Source organism: Rhinopithecus roxellana, chromosome 22, assembly GCF_007565055.1.
Source record: "Rhinopithecus roxellana isolate Shanxi Qingling chromosome 22, ASM756505v1, whole genome shotgun sequence".
Classification (NCBI taxonomy): Eukaryota; Metazoa; Chordata; class Mammalia; order Primates; family Cercopithecidae; genus Rhinopithecus; species Rhinopithecus roxellana.
In genome coordinates, this window is record NC_044570.1 from 14,984,993 (window position 1) to 15,008,214 (window position 23,222).

At 36.0% G+C, this 23,222-nt stretch overlaps 1 non-coding gene across 1 annotated transcript; it reads right to left on the reverse strand.

Moving 5' to 3' along the window:
• Positions 1-8,133: 8,133 nt before the first annotated feature.
• On the reverse strand, positions 8,134-8,297 carry LOC115895697. Its single transcript, XR_004055841.1, has one exon. It is a non-coding gene; the product is annotated as a U1 spliceosomal RNA (small nuclear RNA).
• Positions 8,298-23,222: the final 14,925 nt, after the last annotated feature.

A 23,222-nucleotide genomic window follows, 5' to 3' on the forward strand; every position in this document is an offset into this window, starting at 1 on the left:
GCGTCTACTCATATTTCTTTTGATTTCCCTCAGAGGTGACTCATTGTGTTCTGAGAGAAGTTTGCATATCTTGTTACCCTTATACTTAATGAATTCGATTTTGTGGGTAGTATTGTAAATGGTGTTTTAATATTTCAAATTCCTATTATCTCTGTGCAGTATTGCTGATATAGAAAAAATCAACTGAGTTTTGTCTATTGACCTCGTCTTTGCTTCTTTTTATCTCCATTGAAGGCATGGGAAGGTTGCCTCTATTTCACTTCCACTTCCTGAAAGTATCGTCTGGATTAATACACCCTGAATTTCAGAGATTTTCCATGGCTACCACCAGCAGGTGCACGGAGCCCACACACTGATTTCACAAACCAGCTGTCTGAGGAGCAGGGTCTCCTCACAGTGCCTCGGACAGAGCTTCCTTCTCCTCAGGACACACCCAGGAGAGGCCATGTTTTCAGGTACCTCGTGACACCTGTGGCCACATTTATGAGGAAGACGAAGCCTACTTCATCTCAGGACCCGCCCAAGAGTGGCAGTGGCTTTGGGACACCTGGAGTCGCGTCCACTATGAGGATGAAGACTCCTTTTCTGGACCTGCCAAGGAGGGGCTGTTGCTACAGAACACCTGGTGCAACATCCAGGGTGAGAATAAAGAACTGACCTCAGGACCCTCCCAGAAGAGGACATGGCATTAAGACATCTTGAGAGATAACTCACAAACTATCACTTTAGTCATTTTAACGTACACACTCTCTTTAAAACACTGGGGTTTCCTAAGCTTGAGATTTCTGCAATGGGCTTGCTATGCTGTCTTATTTTTAAGTCAAGCATACTGAGGTAAAAAAGTTTCAGGATTTTGTCCAAACTCTTTATCTTGGTGTTTTCATTATAGAATATGTGGATTTGCATCAATTATATCAGAGACATAGAAAGTGAATGTATTCGGCAAATGCATTGCAAGGGTAGCATTTGTCTAGGTCCACCTGCACATCAGGAGTTGATGGAAACATTTGTATTGTGAATAATGCAACTACAAACATTCTTATACAAATTGGTGTAAATACACCTTAATTTTTGGGCAATATGCTGAATGTACATACAATTATTTGTGAAACTACTAGACTGTTGTCTAAATAAACTCCCTCTTTCATCTTCCCGTTAGCAATTGGATGAGGTTCCCAAATTTTCCATACATTCACTAACATCTGTCATTTCTTCATGATTACAGGCCATTCTATTCAACATAAATTTGTATGTCATTGTGGTCAGATTTTCATTTTTCTGATATGCTTAGCTCTAGATGTGATGCGACAATAATAAAAAAGTCGGCGGGGCATGGTGCTGGGCACCTGTAATCTCAGCTATTTGGGAGACTGAGACAGTAGAATTGCTTGAACCCAAGAGGTAGGGGTTGCAGTCAGTCGAGATTGCACCATTGCATTGCAGCTTGCATGGCAAGAGCGAAAGTCTGTCTCAAAAGAAAAATTGCCGAAATTTTATAAAAGATCTCATTTTTCTCTAACTTTCTGCTCCTCTAACATCGTGTCATTTTCTCTATCTAATAAGTTGAGCACATAATACATTTTCTTTGGCAGGATAGTGTTAAAACACATGTGAAACAGATGCTGATTAGCAGATATAAAGAGGCCACATTGGGGTAAGAAAAGAGTTATGGGTCTTTTATTTTAGCGAACGTTCATCTCAAAAAGGTCAACATCACTAATTATTAGAGAAATGCTAACCAAAACCACAATGAGTTATCATCTGAGGCCAGTGAAAATGGAGATTACTAAAAACCCAGGAAACAACAGATGGCAGTGAGTTAATGGAGTCACAGGAATATTTTTACCTGTTGTTTGCAGTGTACATCAGTACAGACATTGTGGAAAAGTGTGTAGTAATTCATCAGATATTTAGAACAAGAAATACCCTGAACTCAGCAATTTCATTACTTGGTATGTTATATATTATATAATAAATTATTATATTGTATATCACATAGGAATATATAGTATATCATATTATATACTATACAATTGTATACAATATAATGTACATAAATATGTTTCATATGTATATATATACATTTCCACCGGAAATAGTATTCTTGCAATTGAATGCATAGGAAAAACTCTAGACAATGGTTTTTCAAAGATGAGAAGCAAAACCGTATAGTAAATTCTGATTGTTAATTACTTTTACTTTGTTTTAGGATTCTACTGTTGAGCAGCTACTGTTTTTCTCTGTGAGATTTTTGTACTTTAAAAGAATTATTTGGGGAGTACATTTTCATAATAGGGCTAAAATCTCTGAGATACTATGACTGACATATTTATATTATCTGTGTTTCATAGCCATGCTTTTAAAAAAATTCTCTATTTATTTTTCTCAAATGAGAGCTTTTTCTGCTAAAGAAACAAATTGTTCTTCAAATTAAGCTGTATGAACTTGTAAAAATGTTAGTTAAGTATTATCATCACACTGTCTATGAAAAGTATTCATTTGACAATAAAGCGGTAAAAATGTTGGCTTATACTGGTAGATCCACTATTTAAGATTTACCTCCAAATAGGTGAATATGAAATTCCTATATTTTGGTGTTCTTTCTACTCAAGCTCTTTGTTGTTGTTATTATTATTATTATTATTATTATTATTATTACTACTATTATTTTACTTTTTTCTATAGACATTGATAGAAACTAAATTTAAAAATCAGAAGAGCTTAAAACTAGTAAATGGTTTTCCTGCAATTTCTTCATTTTTTTTTCCTTTCAGCAGGCAGAAATAGTTTGTCTTTCAGCTACTGGTGTCTCAGCACTTATCATTTATAGAAATTACAAATCACACTTTCTGTGATTCTGTTTCCTAGACCCCGTAAATTATATCATATAAACATCGCAGTCAGGGTAGCTTTAATTTTAGTAGAATCTTCATATGGAATGTTCACCAATGTTTGGTTAACAGCCACTATTGGAAGAACAATTGGAATGGAAGTTCTGGCACTATAGCCCGTGTTACACCTAGGGTGTTGGATTTAACACACATAGATATGGTTAATCGCAACAGCAGGAAGCAAATGAAACAGACAGAATATAAAATTTCAAAGTAGGTATCGTACCTTTGGAGTTGGTTGCTTGTGCTTTATGTTGTCTCAGCAGCCTACTGTGGCACGCATATCTGCCTTGCTCCTTTTTCTATTCAATGAGCTTCTCCAGGGCAGAAACTGGGTGTTGTTTATTTCTTCCTCACAAACTTAAGACACAAGGAAAATCATACAGAAACCTCTTAGATCCTTGGAAACCAACTGTATTTTGCTCTATGTCTACAATCATGTTTTGACTTTCGGAGAGTCTGACTATACTCCCCTTCCTTCCACAACTAGAGTTAACAGGTATATTTATTGAGTGTTAATAATTCTGATTTCATCATGTAAATAACCTTACATAACATGGAAAATGCATTATTCTCAAAAGAAGATACGGAATCCGACAAAGTCTAAGTAACTTATTCCCCCAGAGTTACTCGTGGCAGAGGACTCATTCACCTTTAGTCCTGCTTACTTGATCAAACTTTACTATATTACATAACCTCTAGTGTATGTTATTATTTTACCTCTCTATTCTGATAACTTTTCTGTGAACTCAGTTATAATAGCCCATGTGTGAGATAAGCAATCATAGTAAAAATTAAATAGTAAATTGAGTACTTTGAAAATTAGGAGTATAAAATATACATATATTTATCATTGTATCCGTAGCTTTTGGTATTTGTTTCAACTTATTTGCATATATTTGTATAAAAACCTCAATACCTTAACCAAACACAATTGAGAAAAGAAAGGCTTCACTAAGGGACATTATATTAAATGAAATTGCCAGGAAATATAAAGGACAAGGATTGCAAGATTTTACTTATATGTGAGAAACAACAAAGTTGATCCTACAGAGGCAGAGAAAAGAATGACAGATTGTTATAGGCTGTGAAAGACGCTGAGCAAACCAATATGTCCCTTAGTTAATGGGTAAAGCATATGGTTAGAAGGAATAGGTTCTAAAGTTTGATTGTGTAGAAGGGAGATTACAGGTATAAATAATGTACTATAAATTTCAAAATAACTAGAATTTTAGATTTCAAAAGTTGTTTAAACAAATATGTCATATATGACTGAAATGATTAATATACCAATTATCAATATGCCATTTAAAAATGTGGTCATGGCTCATTGGGTGCATGTATCAAAATAATACTTTTACTTTGTAAATATGTAAAATTATAATGTATCCATTTAAAAAGCAATAAATGGTAGTGTATTCAAATAAGAAGTTTCACAAAAGCTGTCCATTTCTGAATGTCGAAAAGCTCTTTCTCTCTATGCCACAGGCCTTCGTGATTGAAATTCTGATTTTAGAAGTACTTGCAACATGTTCGTTGGCAGAATGAGGCCGTGGCAGAAAACCCACGCATGCCCCTCTTCAGCATTCGTTGGAAATTGTGGTCCAGGGCACTCCTGGATGCCACGAAACAATATACCCCATTGGAAAGATAATTATTAATCTGTCTTGCCTTGGCGTTGAGACTGCTTCTTTGACTGAAGCCCATAAAATAATTGTAAAACTTGCAACACCTATAATGTGTTGGGCAAATTAGGGAAACAGCCTAAAGATAAGTGCTCAGAAAACTTCCGAAATGACATTTAACAATTGGCTGTATAGTGGAAAATGTTACCAGGGAATTGCAAGAAAATGCTCATCCTGTTCAAGAGCAGGTCGCCTGGTGATTTCTAGCATCGAGTTTGGAACCATCTCAGGAATTACTGGATCACACTATCACATGGGCAGTGCCCTTTGAAGAGCTCCCTAATGACAATAACAGCCTGCTTGGTTGATGAATGGCAGTTTCAAGGTGGATGAACAATGTCCTGTTGGCAGGCTTTCAGAGAGACCTGTGAAATGAAAAAACCAATTGAAGATGGAAGGAGCAAATTAGCTCAGTGATTGAACGTCATGCTCTTTTTCTACTTATGGATTAAAAACATTACACCATTATTTTATAAAGGCAATTGTTTGAATTTATGAGTAGTAAATAGTAATCAATGCCCTGGCCATGTGAACAAGAGAAAACTGGACTTTCAAACAGATGTCAGTATGTGACACGTGGGCTTTCAATGGACTGAGTCACATCCTGGCATCCGCATTGTAGTAAAAGTTTAAGAATACATGAAAGGAAGACATATTGATTCCCATTTGAAGAATCCTCTCAAAGATGATTGGGAGATGACATTATGATGTGTTCACTTGAAGTGGCGACCTTGTAGAGGTGCAGCAGTAATGCAGAGATAAGATTAATCTACATTTATTTCTCTTGCACTCTCTAAGAAACAGAAATTCCAAAATCTAAGTCTAGGCCAGAAGGGAAACATAGACTGCAAATAACAATAGGGCCAAATAGGAAAGCCCATAACATAGTTGGATTACAAGGTCCCAATACCAGTAGTCCTGATAGTGTCTTTGTAGGTCTTGACTAACGTAGATTGCATTTTTGCATTCATAGTGGTCGATGCTAATGCTTATTATACTCTAAAAAGATAAATACATAGTATATTGTAACCAGTTTGAACAAACGAATTGCTGTCCCTCATGCTATGCACCACATTTCATATCCCATTGTTTCCCACAATGGGCATGGAGATACTGCATCGAATGAAAAAAATTATATGAATTATTTAAAATCAGAATGCACTTATATCTTCAGCAAACCATACATCAAACAACAAAAGTTTTAAGATAATATAGAAATAAACCAGGGGACCTACTGCTTTCAAGGAAAATTGTGACTGGTTACCAAAGCAGTCAGAAATCTTGGTTCAATGGCACTTCGAAGTACTGTGCGTTCTGATAATATGTACTTCACTGGAATTCGATGTGGCCAAGTTTCAGAAGCATCACTTAAATTCTACCACAAAAGTGCCCCCAGCTCAAAAATTACAATCTACCATGTCACACATTGTGACATATGAAAATTGTGCATATTGCTTTTAATATTTTAGAATTTCTATTAAAAATATTTCAATGTTCTTTACCTCAAAAATAAATAGAACTATCAAACATCAAAGATGAAGAACTCATAGAATAAAAATCGGCTTTTTAAAAATATTTTTCCCCTGTTTTATATTTTTCTGATTATAAAAATATAAGATTTCTGAGCAATACAGCTTTTACTCTGGACAACTGTTATAATTTAGGTAATTCCATCCCTTGGCTTAGTGAACTTGGTGAGAAGTCATGCTAACTGTTACAGGACGAGAAAAGCTTTCAAATGATTAACATGGCTGGGTGCCATGGCTCACCACCTGTAATCCCAGCACTTTGAGAGGCTGAGGCAGGTGGTTCGCAAGGTCAGGAGATCCATACCACCCTGGATAATAAGGTGAAACCTGTCTCTACCAAAAATATATAATTAGCCAGGTGTGATAGCACATGCGTGTAATGCCAGCTACTTAGGAGGCTGAGGCAGGATAATTGCCTGAACATGGGGCAGTGAGAGTAGTAGTGGGTCAAGTTTGAAAGCACCACACTCCAGCCCTGGCAACAAGAGTAAAACCCAAGGGGGAAAAAAAGAAAGAGAAAGAAAGAAAGGAAGGAGGAAATGAAGAGAGAGAGAGAGAAGAAAGAAGGAGAGAGGCAGAGAGACAGAGAAAGAAAGAAAAGAAAGAAAGAAAAGGAAGAAAGAAAGAAAGAAAGAAAGAAAGAAAGAAAGAAAGAAGAAAGAAAGAAAGAAAGAAAGAAAGAAAGAAAGAAGAAAGAAAGAAAGAAAGAAAGAAAGAAAGAAAGAAAGAAGAAAGAAAGAAAGAAAGAAAGAAAGAAAGAAAGAAAGAAAGAAAGAAGGAAAGGAAGGAAGGAAAGAAAGAGGGGAAAGGAAGAAAGAGAGGGAATAAAAGGAAAGAAGGAAAAGAGAAGAAAAGAAGAGAGAACAAAAGAAAATTCCATTACACATGTTGTGGCTAATCTTCCCAGGATATTTTTAAAAATATTTGTTTTAACTTAGAAGTGCTCATCAATGGTTATTATTTGTATTTTTGGTCAGTATTTTTTTTTTTTAGTAAACTATGTATTAAAGCCCATAAAACTTTTAATTTTTACTGCCTGTGTATTTTGAGAAAGAGTAAATAAGTCACTTGATGCTCTTATTGAAATATCAAACATTTTTATGAACTAGGACAAGGCAGTACTTAATTCCAAAGAAAATATAAGAAGGGCAAAATAAAACATGATCCTACTTGAAGTATTCTTCCTCTAATCCTCTTGCCAAAGCTGTCATAGATAATTTTTTTTTAAATTTGCAGTCACAGCTAATACGTTACAAAATATGTAAGAAAATAATAATGGAACACCATATAAGTAAAGATCAAAATTAGTTTGAAAAATAAAAATAAAACTTTATTTACTTATTTTACCTATTAATACATAAAGCCCGTTGGAAGAGGATATAATGGAGCATCTTCTGTTGGAGAGGACTTATGCTCATCTAAGGCATCTTGGTCATCTGGCTGCAGATTATATCTATTTCAAAAGATTGACAATTTGATTATAAAAGTAACTTTATACATTCTATTTAATTTTCTTCATTTCGAATACGCTTTTAATAAATGCAGGAAAGCTGACACCTTTAACATCTTCACAACTCGTGCAAATGATTTGTTATTCCAGAAAAAATCTGAGTTATTTTAGGTACATAGTTTCTAGTCCATTTCGCACAAGTCATTTCCAAAAGGAAACAGACTTCTCAAGACCAAGAAAATCAACGCTAACCCTTTAATAAAATAAATATTTTAAGGGCAATATTAATACATAAACGTGGGCTCATACATTTAAAAATTACTTCTCTATCTCCCAGATTTATCTGCCGCCCTTTGGGGTTTTCCCCCAGCCCCTTAGCTAGATAAAGTTCTCAAGCATTTGTAACTGTCATCCTAGCACTGCTTGATCTTTCTAAGAAATAGCCATTTGATGTCTTATTGTTTTCTACTGGAGGAGACCAATTTTTGAAGGCACCCTGAATTGTTTCAGTATATGGTCTTCTTTCAAGTTCTATATTCACTAAATGAGTCAAATTTCTTTCTTTTCTTTTATTTTTCCACAGGAAAATGCAAATACAGTCCTTCACTTCCACAAATTATGCAGCTGCGTTTCCCCCATTTGGGTAAACCGCAGGGGTCAGCACATCCAGAGTTCAATAGATCTGCCTTGTCCTGGGAAAGCCACCATCGTGATCATGACATCTCCTCTGGCAGGGAAGTATCCGTTTTCCTTTTATGACTTCGATTTTCCTTAGAAAGAGGAGTATAATTCTAGTGGATAGTATATTTAGACAAAACATTTTAAATTTGTTACAATGTATAGTTTAATAAATTAAACTACAACTATAAATGTGATAGAATTTTTTAAAAATTTCAGCATCAGCTTAAAATGTTAATTTCAGTCATCCATGATTACTCTCTTATAACAAATTTCTTAATTCTGACACAGGCTTCTACAAAATTGTGAGAAAACACTATGGCAAACAACGAAACAACTACTAAATAAAGCTACCATACATTTTATGCACTGATATGCTTATTTTTGGTACTCACTCTTTGAGTGTTCTATGGTATTTAACAACCATTCTAGGTCTTCTGGAATTTTATTATGTGCACTATGAGCTTTAAAAATAAGCAGATAAAAATAATTTCTAATATCTAGTAGTAGCTTATATTTTACTGCCTCATATGTGCCATTCAGAACAAGTTTTTGAGTTAATATAACTAATATTTGAGTTAGTTTCCTAAGCGGGTAACATTAGGAAATCCATTTCACAAATAAAAAATCAATTACAGTCAGGAGAAATACTTTGCAAAATATCACAGATTTAGCCAGTTGAGGAGGTAGCTAGCAACCTGACTCAAATATCTGACCTCTTGGCATATTACAAATTTAAACTGTTTTGTCTAAATATACTATCCACGCATTATTACAAGTGAATTAAATACAGTAATGCTATATTACTTTTCATAGTACTGTCTTTTATTCTATACCTAGGATTATGCTCTGTGGCCCAGGCTGGACTCCAGTGGCCTGATGCGAGCTCATATCTCAATGAGGCCTCACACTCCGAGATTCAAGGAATACTCCTGCCTCCACCTTCCAAATGCTTGGGAATGCAGAAGTGCTCCACCATGTCCAACTCTCCTCATTATTTTTACTAAAGAAGAGTATCCTTTGAAGACTACCTGTTTTAAGAAAAAAAAAAAAAAATTATTGTTCACTCATTTTTCCGAAACAACAGTTTAGAACGTAAAGCAAGGATCCCATGATTACAAAACAACGGTATAAATTGGCAGTAGAAAATTGATTTAAATTCTAATAGTACAGGAACACATATGACTGGTAAAGCAATTTTCAATGACAACAATCAAAGTTTCCTGATTTGCTAATGACCAGTCGTTTTGTTTCAGTGCTGACTGCAGTGCAGCAAATTTACACTGCCAACTGTTTACTCCTCTTAGGAGTCAATATTAAAAACTGCAAAAATGACTTCTGTCTTTATTCATTACAACGACAGATAAATAAACAGTTTTTCTCCCTTTATCATGTCTCTTACTGAACATAATCGTATTATACTCCAATTCAGAAGCCAGATTTTTGTTTTTGCTATAGAAGCATTTATAATATGAATTTTGTTTGAAAAAAAGTAATTTTTATAATCTAATGATTTCAGGTTAAGAATAACATGGGTAAGCTTGTTGTAACAATTATAGTACATAATTCATTATCATACTCTCTTAAAAATTGAAATAAAATGAATCTATAAATTGCGTTGGGCAGTATGGCCATTTTCAGGACGTTGATTCTCCCTATCCATGAGCAGGGAATGTTCTTCCACTTGTTTGTGTCCTCTTTTAATTCCTTGAGCTGTAGTTTGTAGTTCTCCTCAAAGAGGTCCTTCACATCCCTTGTAAGTTGGATTCCTAGGTATTTTATTCTCTTTGAAGCAATTGTGAATGGGAGTTCACTCATGATTTGCCTCTCTGTCTGTCTGTTACTGGTGTATAGGAAAGATTGTGATTTTTGCACATTGATTTTGTATCCTGGGACTTTGCTGAAGTTGCTTATCAGCTTAAGGAGATTCTGGGCTGAAACGATGGGGTTTTCTAAATACACAATCATATCATCTGCAAACAGGGACAATTTTACTTCCTCTTTTCTAATTAAGTACCCTTTATTTCTTTCTCCTGCCTGATTGCCCTTGCCAGAACTTCCAAAGCTATGTTGAATAGGAGTGGTGAGAGAGGGCATCCCTGTCTTGTGCCAGTTTTCAAAGGCAATGCTCCCAGATTTTGCCCATTCAGTATGAAATTGCCTGTGGGTTTGTCATAAATAGCTCGATGCCATCCCCATCAAGCTACCAATGACTTTTCCACAGAATTGGAAGAAACCACTTTAAAGTTCATATGGAACCCCAAAAAAGTGTCCACATTGCCAAGATACTCCTAAGCCAAAAGGACAAAGATGGAGGCATCACGCTACCTCACTTGAAACTATACTGCAAGGCTACAGTAACCAAAATAGCATGATGCTAGTACCGAAACAGAGATACAGACCAATGGAACAGAACAGAGCCCTCAGAAATAATACCACACATCTACAACCATCTGATCTTTACAAACCTGATTAAAACAAGAAATGGGACGAGGATTCCTATTTAATAAATGGTGTTGGGTAAAGGGCTAGCCATATGTAGAAAGCTGAAACTAAATCCCTTCCTTACATTTTATACAAATATTAATTCAAGATTGATTAAAGACTTAAATGTTAGACATAAATCCATAAAAACCCTAGAAGAAACCTAGGCAATACCATTCAGGACACAGGCATAGGCAAGGACTACACTGTCGAAAACACCAAAAGTAATGTCAACAAAAGCCAAAATTTACAAATGAGATCTAATGAAACTAAAGAGCTTCTGTACAGCAAGAGAATCTACCATCCAAGTAAACAGGCAAGCTACAGAATGGGGAGAAATTTTTGCAGTCTACTCCTCTGACAACGGGCTAATATCCAGAACCTACAAAGAATTCAAACAAATTTACAATTAAAAAAACATTAAAAATTGGAGGAACAATATGAGCAGACATTCTCAAAAAAAGATATTTATGCAGCCCACAGACACCTGAAAAAATATTCATCACCACTGGCCATCAGAGAAATGCAAATCAAAAAAAAATGAAATACCATCTCACACCAGTTAGAATGGCGATCATTAAAAAGTCAGGAAACAACAGGTGCTGGAGAGGAGATGGAGAAATAGGAACACTTTTACACTGTTGGTGGGAGTGTAAATTAGTTCAACTACGGTGGAAGACAGTGTGGTGATTCCTCCAGGATCTAGAACTAGAGATACCATTTGACCTAGCCATCCCATTGCTGGGTATATACCCAAAGGATTATAAATCATGTTGCTGTAAAGACACACACACACATATGTTTATTTTGGCACAGTTCACAATAGGAAAGACTATCCACCAGTGATAGACTGGATTTTAAAAAATGTTGCACATATACACCATGGAATACTATGCAGCCACAAAAAAGGATGAGTTCATGTCATTTGTAGGGACATGTATGCAGCTGGAAACCATAATTCTCTGCAAACTATCACAAGGACAAAAAACCAAACCCCAACTCTTCTCACTTATAGGTAGGGATTGAACAATGAGAACACTTGGACACAGGAAGGGGAACATCACACACCGGGATTGGGGAGTGGAGAGGGATAGCATTAGGAGATACACCTAATGTAAATGATGAGTTGATGGGTGCAGCACAGCAACACAATACACGTATATATATATGTAACAAACCTGTATGTTGTACATGTGTACCCTAGAACTTAAAGTATAATTTAAAGAAAACACACAGGAAAAAAAAAGAAAAAATATTATAATAAAGTGAAAATCACGTCATTTGCCACATTATCAATAGTATCAAATGCTTTTTATGTGCAATTTGGATTAGTATTATCTTTGCCTATATTGTTATCTGCTGTCTCAAACAGCGCTTGGTACAGAGCAGATTATATATATATATATATCTGTTTAATGCTGCCTATTGAATAGACTAATGTTAATTAAATAAAACATTTTATGCTTGTCTTAATAAGGAGAATAATAAATTCATACATAAAACCCACATTAATCCACAGCCACTATTTTTCACATTAACCCAACATGTATAACTTTAATCACTTTCTTGGATGAGATGAGGCTAAGATGTGATTTAGCCTTACTTTAGAGGAAACACGTGCAGTTACATAGTAAACAATGTATGACTGCAAACTATTTTTATAATGGCATGAATTAAATATCATTGATAAGAACTCTTAATGTCAATTGTACAACATTAATTGACCTGCTTGAAATTTATGATGGCGGACCAAAGAACAATTAGAAAATTTTAATTGTCAAAACCTAATATTTTCAGTTGTTTAAAATTTAACTTTGTCACTTGCCTTTAATCGTTTTGTTCTACAGATTTATAATAACTTTCATTTATCATCAGGTTTTCAGTGAGTTTATTATTATGTCTATTGAGTGAAAATTGTGTGTTTGTGTGCGTGAGAGAGAGAGAGAGCATGTGTGTAGAGAGTTTCCAGATACATAGTATGATTTGTTTCTAAAATCCTACAACAATAAAACTTTGTGTCTCCTGGCATCTTTGGGCAACTAATTGTGGTGCTATTGTTAGGCTTATTTTACTGCAGATGACACAAGTCAGAATTCTAGAAGAAGGCTAATGATCTCTTTTTACCATAACCACAGTTTTTTAAAAAATTGTCATTTTTCTCAAATCCAGTCTGGCCAGGCGTGGTGATGGGCCCTGGTAATCCCAGCTACTCAGAAGGCTGATGCACAGAATTGCTTGTACGCAGGAGGTGGAGATTTCAGTGAGCTGAGATTGCACTCCTGCCTTCCAGCCTGGACTCACTCAAAAAAACAAACAAAACAAAACAAAACAAAACAAAACAAAACAAAACAAAAAAAACACACACATACACACACAAGAGTCTTCTTCTTACATACCTATTAAACCAACTATTTACAGGCTATGGATTGTTTTTGGGTAACTTAATACTATTTACCTTGTTAACATTAACACTTTTTTAAATTTTTTCCATTCTAGGACATTCCTTTCTATGACTTTTTGTCATTGTTACATCTATAGTAACACATGGATCCTTTTAGATGAGTCCAAATTTTGGACGTGTGTATCCAACTCCCCATTACAATTTTTTATTTGGTGTCCCATATGCTTCTAAAATGCAATCTGTTCAAATAGGTTCTCTTTTTCCTATCAGTAAATTGCATTACTGTTCCCTCAACTTATCAAATTACACCCGGGACACAGTGTTAACATCTCTTAACTGCCTCAAATATCCAAGTACCAATACCTGCCTATTGTAACTTATAAAGAGCTTGTAATTCTCTCAACACATATGTTCCACATTGCCAGTTTCTCTAATATAGAGCACACACATCTTTTTCTACAGGCAATTTTGAATACTTCCTTACTGTGGTCCATTGTGAAATTTTCCATGCTATAGCCAGTGAGATGTTACTAATTTGTGGTTCTCTAATGGTTTATCAAGTCACACTGAATATCCCTCATAATTGCTAAAATGCCAAGTTACGCCAATACTAAATCTGTAACTACTGGCTACTTTTTTTTTTTTAACTTAAAAAAGCAACCGTTTTCTACTGCAAGATGCTATTTACTCTCCAAATCTAAGTCACATAGTCCCTACAATTGACGGCAGAACTCTTTGCATTTTTACTATTATGATGCTTTGTATCTCACCTGGGCTGTTTATTCAGTACTGTGTTTTCAAAATCATAATTAAGGTAGATTCAAAATAATTTATCTAAAATTCAAAAAGCTCAATTAACTAAGACTTTTTATAAAAAGTTTGGTAGATAACTCAGTTTCTGATATAATATATACTTAATTGAGAGAAGCTATTTAAGTCTACATTCATGTACCCTTCACCTTAAAGTGAATATTCATTTCTCTTCACAGAAACATTAGTATGTTTCATCTTTGGGTACTTTTGGGGACTTACAGGGAAGAGTACACAATGTGTACTATTATAGTATGTAAGTGTGTTGACTCAGTTTTCTCAAATTCAAAACTCCTAAACCCTAAAACACACTGCCTAATGCCTTAAGATATATAAATGTATACAGGAACCTTGTTAATTAAAATTAAACAGGTTATATTATAAACCAAACATGTGTTGTATATAAGTAGCTGAAATTTCAAGTTACAGCTTGTAAAACACAATTTTTGTGAGTTCTATGTTTGATCCTTTTAAATGTAAAATAAATATAATATTTATGTTTGTATAACATATGCTCCTCCTCTATTAAAAGTATCCCAGCATCTCAGATGTAGTGAGACAAGGCTGAGAAAAGCAAAGCACAGAGATGGTCAGAGGAGGAAGAGTAAAGGGTACAATTTATTTCCACTTGAAGGTAAATATTAATAATACAAATAACATTTTCATTACAGGAATGTCAGACCATAGAACTTAGTTTTGATAGTCTGCTAATTTTCTCAGTTGATCATTCATATAAATGTGACCTAATATTTATCAACATCACTGAGATATTAACTAGTAACTAAATTTTAACTATATCCATAAATCAGCAATTTTGAAATGTTGTACTCACACCTGATTTGCAGATATTCTAATTGGATAACAGCATCTGTAATAAATTTGCCCTCATTTTTACTCATAAAATCAACATCAATAACACTGAAAACACACAGATATTTTTGTTGTGTGTTTCTGACAATATATCCATGCCTTTAGTACTACTGTGCAATAGGTTGATGTAAGAAAAATCAGGCTACCCTAAGACAGATTTACTGAAAATTGCATTTCTTAATTTATGCTAACATCACCAAAAATTTTAAGTGAACTATTTATTTACATTATCGCTAACTATCTTTTCCTTTATTTAAGTGAAACAAAACATACATACATGCTAAGTTCCTCATGAAAGTCCTTTTGAAACCTGGCAAGAAAAACAAATAATTGGGATCCCTTAAGGATATAGATTCCGTTTCCAAGTTCTAGAAATTCTCTTTTAGATAGTGTGAGACATGACCTGGAAGCCAGTACATTTCAAAAAGCAACATTAAGAGATAACATCAGCTGGGCACAGTGACTCAAGTCTGAGAGCCCAAAGAGTGCAGGTCACAGGGTCAGAAGATCGAGACCATCTTGACCAACATGGTGAAACCCAGTCTCTAAAAAAGAACAAATATATACACAGTCCCAGCTTCTTCGGAAGCCATGGCTGAGGAATCGCTTGAACACAGGAGGCAGAGTTTGAATTCTGTCGACATACTGCCCCTGTACTCCGGCCTGGCCACTCCATCTCAAAAAAAAAAAAAAAAAAAAAAAAAAAAAGAGAGAGAGAGAGAGAGAAAGATAACATCAATCAGACAGAATATCTATTCTTAAGGATTACCAGAAAAATGAAACAAGTGCATACAAAAACCTGAGAATACATGAAATACATTAAAGTTGTACACGTTTGCAATGCATTTTAATATGTGTATATGTATATGTATATGGAATATTGATTGTACTTTAGGTACACTTTTCATTTTATAACTTGATAAAAATGTGCTCCTCATTTACGTTTTTAAAATAAAAACATCATTGATATAAAATTATGAAAATATCTTACCTGAACTGGCATACATTACAAACAACAAACTATATTTCTGTAAATCTAATCCCTATGCCCTGAATCTTTTCTTCTCTGGAGATTCAATACTCCTGTTAGTAACTGATCACTCTTGCTCAAGTTGTTATATTTCTGTGAAAAATAAGCATTCACTGGTGCAATAGAATCAAGATTATGAAACAGCTTCTACTTGTATAAAAAGAATTCTATTCTCATAAAGCAGCAAACATCTCACAAAGAAAAATATTAAATACAATTCCTTTTTGAGAGAGAAAATAAAGAGCTGTGTTAGATGTTACTGTAGATTTTATACGCTGCTATAATTAAAACAACAACAACAACAACACTTCCACAACTTCAGGAGAATAATTTAAGCCATTTAGTTCTTTATAATATCAGTAATTTTAATTCTATGTTACAGTTTTATTTTTAATAAAATACCATGCATTTTAACATTAGAAAAGTAAATTTTAAGAATATAAAGCTTAGAGAATTCCTTTAAAACTGTGAATATTCAATACACAAAATAATTTAATCTTTATTTTGACAGTGCCAAGTAATCATTATTAATTACCATAAAATTATTTTTAAAAATCACAGGGGTCATAATGCATGTAAGCCTACATTTGTGTATGGCAAATACATCAGATAGAGTCATACAGGTTCTCTGATTTGTATTTGCAGACAACAGAATTTACTTCTAGGTATATAACTGCTCCAAACACCAAAACAAAATTAGTAGCTGTGCACCTACCTGACTAGAAAGTGATAGAGCAGGTGCACCTTCATCCTGAACAAACAGTGCCACATTAACTTCCAGCTCTCTTTTCAGCCTTACGAATTTCAAGGGAATCGCTTCTCTTCTGACTACCAATAAGAAGTACATTCCTTTGCCTTCAGGAGCACTAAGGTAGGGAATCTAGAAGTCAGACATGGAGGATATGCCTGCAACTCCAGAAACAGAAACACAACTCTCTTTGTCAGATAACCACAACAAAAGAGAAAAAGAGAGAGTCCAAACCTCTGATACACTCTTTGAGACTGAATTGGGAAAAACTCTTAGTCCGCTAACAGAGTGTGGCTCTGACTACACCTGGTCAGACACCCCTCTCAGTTTGATTCAAAGTAAACCTCTCTGTTGACTGTCAAGCCATCCTTCAGGTTTCTCTCCTCTTTTCATAATGCTTACATTTGATGCTGAAAACTGGAACCAGTGTTGGGAGCACAAGCTCCCTTGCTTCCCAGGAAGCTGTGGGTAATGGCAGTTTATCCTAAGGTAACTCCTGGATCCTGAGAGTCTCTGGCCACCTGCCCCATCTTTTTTTCTCTCATTTAACCCATCAAGAGAATGTTGTGAGAAGGACAACAGACCTGAAGGGAACTGGAAGGCTCAGGTCAGGGCTCTAAAACCCTCAAGTCTCAGGAATCCACCTCTGACCACCAGTATTAGGTATTTCACTTCCTAACACTGGCTCCCTCTTCTCTCTCGCTCTCTCTCTCTCTGTCTCTCTGTCTCTCTCTCTCTGTCAATCTCTATCTCTCTCATTCTGTTGCTCTCTCTTCATCATGTAGCTCCATTCTGGCAGTCTCTCTGCCAATTCCAACTGGAATATCCAACATACAACCTTAATTCAGCCATCTGCTAAGATCTACCTTTTCCTGGATATTTCCTGGAACTGGAGAAATTCCGGTCTGCTGTCCAGTTCCTCTAAGGACCAATGGGACTAAGCTAGAGGAAACACTGGGGATGAACAGGGCTTTCTCAACATAACTGTCTTCTTCCATAAAGAGGATTCCAAATTTCTGTCTATTGTCTGGGGTCATCTAGAACAAATCAGACATTCTTCAAAATATCTTTATAGCAAATCCAGCTTCCCGAAAGTGCTAATTGTTAAGTAGGTGAATTTGTAAATATATCATTCACTTGTACCCATGGGAAAGGTTTAGTGTTACTGCCATTTACAGGAAAAGCAAACAAAGAAACAAACAAAAACTTAACACGTTTTGCATTGAAGTTAAAATGCCTAAAAGTTACATCATGACATGTAATTGAAAGTGCTAAACGTAAATTTTCATGCAAGGCATATAAAAAGAGTAGAAAGTTAAAAATTGTAAGTGGACATAAAAATTTTCCTTTTTAATAAAAATTAAAAAATTTTGGGGCAGATAGTGACCTAGCTTGAAGTGTTTCATTTGTTTGTTTGTTTCTGTGTTTGTTTGTTTTTTCCATGCCCCAGTGGCATCTGAAATGCCAGAAATCAGCACCGTTCACTCCCTTAAAAGGGGGTGAAGCCAGGGAGCCAAGCAGTCTAGTTCAGTGAACGTCATGCCCAAGGAGCCCAGCAAGCTAAAATCCACTGCCTTGAAATTATCACTGCCAGCCAGTAGTCTGAAGTTAACCTGGGATGCTTGGGATTGGTGGGGACGGAGTGTCCACCAACGCTGAGGCTTGAGTAGGTGGCTTTCCCTTCACAGTGTAAATAAAGTCACTAAGAAGTCACCGCAGCTCATCAAAGCTGCTGTAGCCAGACTGCCTCCCTAGATTCCTCCTGCCTGGTCAGGGCATCTCTGAAAAATGGCAGCAGCCCCAGTTAGGGGCTTATACATAGAACTCCCATCTCCCTGAATCAGAGCACCTTTGGCAAAGGGCAGCTATAGGCACAGATTCAGCAGACGCAACCCTTCCTGCCTGCGGTTCTGAAGAGAGCTGAAGATCTCCAACAGACTGCCTCATCAAGTGGGTCCATGAATCCCATGCTTCTTGACTGGGAGACTCCTCCCCCCAGGGATCGACACTCATACAGGAGTACCCTGGCTGGCACCTGGCAGGTGCTTCCGTGGGATGAAGCTTTCAGAGGAAAGAACAGGCAACAATCTTTGCTTTTCTGTATCCTCTGATAGTGGTACTCAGGCAAAAACTGTCAGAAGTGGACCCCCAACGTAGTCCAACACACCTGCAACTGAGGGACCTGATTGATAGAAAGAAAACTAATAAGAGAAAGGCATAGTATCAACATCTACTAAAAGGATTTCCAGAAAACAAAACAAAAACCTAATTAAAGGTCACCAACATCAAAGATCAAAGGTATAAAAAATGCACAAAGGACATAAGTAGCTGAAAATTCCAAAAAGAAAAGAATACCTCTTCTCCAAAAGAACACAAGTCCTCACCAGCAAGAAAACAAATTTGAATAGAGAATGAGTTTGAGGAATTGGCAGAAGTAGGCTTCAGAAGTTGGGTATTAACAAACTCTTCTGAGCTAAAAAAGAATGTTGTAACCCAATGCCAGGAACCTAAGAACTTCAAAAAAAGGTTAGGGAAATTGCTATCTGGAATAACGAGTTAAGAGAAAAACTTAAATATCATAACGTAGCTGAAAAACACACACTACAAAGACTGCATGAAGCATACACAATTATCAATAGCCAAATCCATTAAGTGGAAAAAGGATAACATCACTGTAGGTCAACTTAATGAGATAAAGCATGAAGAAAAAGTTAGAGAAAAAGGAGTTAATAGGAACAAAGAAAGTCTCCAAGGACTATGGGACGATGTGAAAAGATTAAACCTGCTTTGTTTATTTGCTTGTTTGTTGGTTTGAGATGGAGTCTCACTGTGTAGCCCAAGCTGGAGTACAGGGGTGCGATCTCAGCTCACTGCAACCACCTCTTCCCTGGGGCAAGGGATTCTCTTGCCTCAGCTTCCTGAGTAGCTGGGTTTACAATCACACACCACCACATCTGAATATTTTTTGTGTTTTTAGTAGAAACAGGGTTTCAGAATGTTTTTCATGTTTGTCTAGAACTCCTGACTTCTTGATCCAACCATCTTGGCCTCCCAAAGTGCTGGGTTTACAGGCATGAACCAACATGCACAGCAAAAACCTGGCTCTTCTTTTTGGCCCAAATACAACTATGAAGTTTCCTGCTCTCTCAACACTAACTTCCATTACATTTGTCATCAACATTCTCCCTAAAGTATAAATCTTGCTGTATCAGAAACACGCAGTCTTTCGTATCTTATCCATCTCTAACCAATTGTAGTTGACTTACTACAAGCAGAGAGGGGCTTATCATAGATTCACTGTTCATAACAAGAGCTTTGATGTCACATTTAGGCTACAGTGCCAACTTCACAGACAGCTGTGATGTGAGAAAGGAGAAGAGTGAGCCCTTTTTAGTTGTCTTAGAGAATAATGGTAGTATAGTAGCCCACACATACCTATGCGTTCAGTAAACATCCAGTCTTATTACTTTTTCCCTGGGACTGTGTTTTATTTCAACTAAATGCGGATATTCATAGTCTCATACAGAAGAATAAGTAGGTGAAAAGGAATGTTATGTTACCTTTTTATTTTTCAGTGTTCTTGAAGTTCTTGAGATGAACAGTGGCAGGAAATTCATCATTTTTAAAAGTAATTTTCTTTGGAGACGGTGAGGTTGGGAGGAGTTTGTTTATGAACAGACATGCAACTCATACGTTTGATACTCAGCTGTTCCACGCAATAGTTGTGGAATTTTTAACAAGATTTGAAAGGGATGGACATTTTGCTACCATGAAGGTGTTTGACACGGCAGGTCAGGAGAGATTCCAAAGACTGAGGATGTCATTTTACAGAGGTTCTGACAGTTGTCTATTTACTTTTAATATCAAAGATTCACAAAGCTTCCGGAACTTAAGTAACTGGAAGAAAGAGTTCATCTATTATGCAGATGTGGAAGAACCCCAGAGCTTTCCTTTTGTGATTCTGGATTCTAAGGCTGGCATTAGCAAATTGCAGGTGTTTATAGAAGAAGTGAAGCTTATGCAGGGAGAATGGTGACTATCCTTACACTGTAACAGGTGCAAAAGATGCCACAAATGCGGCCATAGCCTTTGAGGAAGGGGTTCAAAAATTCTTGCATCTGAGGATATGTCAGATCACTTGATGCACAAAGGCATGGTCAACCTTCAGCAAAAGCCCAAGCCTAGCTCATCTTGCTCTTGAGTTTTAGAGATAAGGCAGATGCATTCTAACCAACTCACACATGTACACATAATCACGGACACGGAGAATTATTGTTTGTAGCAGTGTGTTACTTAGTAATAAAATTCAATGAGTGTGTATTGCTGTGTCATTAGTTGGTGGGAGAAGGGACACATCCACTCATAGAGGAATATATTTTCTCAGTAAAGGCAATAAGCTTACATTTATAAATGGTAATGGTTGTCTAAAAATGTTTCTTTGATTTACATATGTAAATTAGAAATTTTATAAATGAGATGACCAACACTTTAATTATAATTAAAATGAGACTACTCTAGAATTTATACTTGAATTTTTTTCCTGGAAAAATGGGAAACTAATTTTTATATGTACAGATTTTTATGCAATTATCATCGTATCCTTCATGAAATAAAATGATTTCCTAAAGCTACAATATTAGATAGGAAAGATTAGAATCTAATGTATTTGTAATGCATTCCTTTTTACTTTACTTCTTTATTCTTTTCAAAATGGCTTAACCTTTTTCTTAGTTTTCATTCTACCTATCATTAGATTTACTCTAGTAACTACTCGTCATTCTTTTGCCATTAATGAACTTCTACCAAAATAGATCACGTTTCCCAGCCCTAGGCAAAAAGTAGTACAAGAGTTGCTTCTTCATACAGTCTGTCACACATCCAGCTAAATTCGAGCTGTCCGTGAATAAAAAGCCTTTCCATTAACAGAGTTCACTTTAAGAAAAAAGGTGAACTCCTGAGCTTGGAGAAAAGACAAATCTGCATTTGATAACTGATTTAACAGTTACAATGTGTGTGTGGAGGATAGAAAATTACAGTTCTACTAATGGGATACTTAATATTTCTCTGACATTTTTCAACCTTTTGGAAAGTCTCCTAGTTGAAGTTAAGCGACTCCTTTTTAACAAAGACACAAGCTGAACTTATCACTCTCAGGGGAAATGCTAAGAAGGATTGTACTTTGTCAGAGGGTAAATAAGACATTTTTATTAGGCCATGTATTTACTTACTGTCTTCTCTATTGCTGAACATTGCTTAGTGATTTGCTTGCAAGGATTTTTGTGTTTGCTTCAAAAAAACCCTTCCTGCAATGATGAGACTTGATAAAGCAAATTGTGGCCTCTTGTGGATGTTCATATTCTCTGCAGTTGATGACTATCTGAAGCTTGGACTGAATGTGGATGAGACCCGCAACTGGGGAGCGATGGGGATATCAAAGGATATGCTGGGTGAGTGTGGTGGCTCTCATATAGGGAGCAGAGTTTTAAAAAATTACATCAAAACATTTCTCTTCCTGGTTTCACCCAGTATTTCATCTGGAAGCGTTTTATCAAATATACGATAGGAAATGGTAGCAGAACAAAGCAGGTGGCGAGTATGGCAGCAGAAGCAGTGAGAAACAGCTACAGAGCCAAGCTGGACAGGAGAACCGTAGATCATGCTCCATCGTTTGAAGGAAGGGTGATTCCCAGTGGTACAGAAGTTTGCTTCATACAGTCTGTCATATATCCAGCTAGAATCAAGCTATGAATACAAAGTTTTTCCATAGAGAGAGCTCAGTTTACAGGAAAAGGCTAACTACAGAACTTGACAAATAGATAAATGTGCATTTAATAACTTACGTATCAACTAAAAAGTGCTGAGTAGAGGATACAAAATTACAGTTCCATTCCATTCAAATAAATAGTTTTGTTGATTGTCATCCTTGGGGAAAGTTTCCTACTTGAAGATAAAACATTCCTACTGTTTCTTATCTCAAAAAAAAAAAAAAAAAAAAAAAAAAAAAAAAAAAAAAAAACTATGTTTCTCGACAAACCTAAGCTTTCACTTTTATATTATGATACCAGTATGTAAGTTTTTTCACAATAAACATATCATGTGAAGGAGTAAAAAGATAAGTAGAGAAAAGCATCTGTGTGGTATCCAGTGATAGGTGCTATCTGGAGAGTCAGTGTTTTCTAGAACTCTGAACTGATAAATGGGAAGTGGTGAAGTGACTGAATTGTTAAAGATCGCAAGTACAGCATGGACAAAACAGAGATTGAGAGTATGTATGTCCATGCCAAAGTAAGTATCTTAGGAAGTTTGAAGCTATAACCGGAGGACAAAACTTCGTATGCACATGTCTTCCGGATCACTTTTGGAGCACTAAAGCAGATAACCAACTTCGTGCAACATATATGTGCTAATGGGAGCCTGATCTTAAGACTAATTTCATTTCATTGCTCTTATGTTAGAGAGCCTGCAAGGGACATCACCTACCAGATCCAAGCTTTGCCAGCTTATCTTTCCTCATGATCATCTTGTCTCTATCAGCTGACAGCTCTACACCTGTGCCTCAGTGCTCTCATTCACACCTTCACACCTGCAATTGTTTCCTCTGCAGCCCACATTAGAAGTCTGGCTTAATGCTCCACTTACCTTCCAG